The following is a 2,538-nucleotide window of genomic DNA, read 5'->3' on the forward strand; positions in this document are numbered from 1 at the left end:
GATTCTGCATCTGGCTTACGGACATCCAGTTCTTTGGACTTAAGCCAACTTCCTGCAGACTGCCAGCCTACCCTGGGAGTGTTCAGGGATCTACCCAACAACTTACCAAACTTGGTAGTCAGCAGCCTGTCACTGCCCTGCCAGTCTTGGATGCAACAGTTCCATAGCTTCATGAGTCAGAAGTCTGTAGCCTAATATCTGACCCACAGCTTTGGGGCCTGCCAAGACTTGGACTTGACCACCTCTAAACTGTGAAGGGTAATTTTTTTCTAAAGATAAATGTCTTTCTAGCCATGCCCATATATAAGTATCTCAGAAGTGGAGGAGGGACTGCACTAGCAAGGAGAAATGGGAGCAGGAGCAGAACATGTCTTTTGGACAGACCCCTGGTCCCTGCACTAAGAACCTTCTAGACCCAGGAGACAGAGCTATCACCCTAAAAATGGTACCAGATGGCTGTCCCATAGCACCAGCAACCTAGGCTGCTGACCCATAGAACAAAAGAACTAAGCACTTTGGGACAGGTGATTTTCTGGTAGAGCAGAGCACCTCCAGGCACTTATTGGCCAAACTGAACAGCTGTGACACAAGCTGGAGCAGGACAGAGGCTGGGCCCAGAGGCCGCAGGCCAAGAAGCAGCTGGATCTTGAGTTGTTCCTGTTACTTCCAAATATTGTCTGAGTTGTGTGTGGTCTTTGCATGAAGTGAACAACTCGTTTACAACTCATTAACAAATACAGCAGAGAAGAGTATTGTAGCAGGGATACGTGGCATCAAATTGATTGATTGATTTTTAAGTGTGGAAAACGGAGGTATAGCTGACTTCTACCTCATGGGAATCAGCTTTGGGCTAATGTTGATCGCAGTTCTCTTCCCACCTGATGAAGTTAAAGGACCTCGGAGGCCAGACCATTTTTACAGTTTCCAACACTTTTGCTTGGGCTCCAGCTAAAATCTGAAACAGTGATGCAAAAGTACACAGCAAACAACACAAATTGGTACCTTTAAAAGTTATTGCTTTGTGAACAGTTTGTACCCAATGGAAGTTCTAAGGGACCAGGATTCAATCTCGGTTTACCACAACATCGCTCACTGGTCCAGTTGTGAGGATTTATGTTTAATCCATAGTGCTTCTCCCTGCTTCCTATTATGAGACGCGAGGTCTTCACTCACTGCTCTAACACTCCTAAAATTGTTACACAAAAGCAAGCATAGTACTCATTAAATGTCACCTGAAAGAGCCCTTCGTTTATGAGAAATAGGAGTCTACGAAGAGCCTGGTGCCTGTGTCGCCGCCACCTCGGGATCGGCTGTATGATTAGGCCACAATCTTCAATGAGCAAACATATTCCTCAGTTCTGAGGTGTTCTTGGTCACACATTGAAGGCGTTTCTGAAGGGCAGTGGAGATTACTGCCAGGCACAGCACGACCTCTATGCCGACAGGGAACTGTAGAAATTCATTACTCCACCACGAAGCCCCCCTAAGAGCGGATAAGGTGGGCACAGAAGTGTTGGATGGAAATCCATTCGCAGAGCAGGTTTCAAGAGCTCTGACCTGGATGGGGTAGCCCTCGGCCCACTCCCCTTCTATTGCCGCAGTGCTCCTGGATGGGAGAACTGCTGCTTCTTGTTAGGAGGTTCGTTTAACTTTCCATTGCTAAGAGCATCATGCTCAGAGCACTGAGAATTTCAAGTGGAGTATTTTGAAGTAGACTTCGTTTTCTTTACATCATTTGTGTATTCATTTTTTTAAAGTTCTTTCATAGCCCTGTTGAGTGCTTTGTAAATTAAATTAACATGGTCCGAATGAACTGCTCAGCTCCTGAGGAAACCACATACAAGAACATGAGATTTCTTATTGCACAACCCAACCAATGCGAATAAATGTATGGAGGAACTGAAGAAGTACGGCGTTACCATAATTGCAAGAGGATGCGAAGCAACTTATGAAGGTATTCATAAAAGAAGGCATTCATGTTCCCGATTGACTTTTTAACGAGGGTGTGCCACCGTCCAACCAAATTGTCGATGACTGGTTAAATCTCGTGAAAGCTAAGTTTCGGGAAGAGCCTGGCTGCTGTATTGCTGTCCACTGTGCTGCAGGACTCGGGAGGGCTCCGGTGCCTGTTGCCTGGCATTAATGGAAGGTCGCATGAAATAGGAAGACGCAGCACAGTTCAGAAGACAAAAGCGCCGCGGAGCTTTTAATAGCAAGCAACGTTTGTATCTGGAGACGTATCGCCCTAACATGCGGCTACGCTTCAAAGACTCCAGTGATCATAGAAACAGCTGTTGCATCCAATCGACGGGTGCCTGATGGTACTGCTTTGGAAGTGGAACTTGAGACAGGATCTATTTAGTCATTTATATGTACTAACATGTTAGCTTGGTGAATACATTTGACAAAACTTTCATTAGGAGTATTGAAAGCAGTATGACCAGGCTACAGAATTTTCAACTTCCATGTTTGGTTATCTGGACACTTAGCGTTCAGCATTTAAAATGTGCTTATCATTTGTACCAATGGACCTGTCCT

At 45.5% G+C, this 2,538-nt stretch overlaps 1 pseudogene; it reads left to right on the plus strand.

Moving 5' to 3' along the window:
- The first annotated feature begins 1,799 nt into the window (after positions 1 to 1,799).
- LOC142423506 (protein tyrosine phosphatase type IVA 1 pseudogene) lies at positions 1,800 to 2,319 on the plus strand (annotated as a pseudogene).
- The last annotated feature ends 219 nt before the right edge of the window (positions 2,320 to 2,538 follow it).

This window comes from Tenrec ecaudatus, chromosome 1 (assembly GCF_050624435.1).
Source record: "Tenrec ecaudatus isolate mTenEca1 chromosome 1, mTenEca1.hap1, whole genome shotgun sequence".
Taxonomy (NCBI): domain Eukaryota; kingdom Metazoa; phylum Chordata; class Mammalia; order Afrosoricida; family Tenrecidae; genus Tenrec; species Tenrec ecaudatus.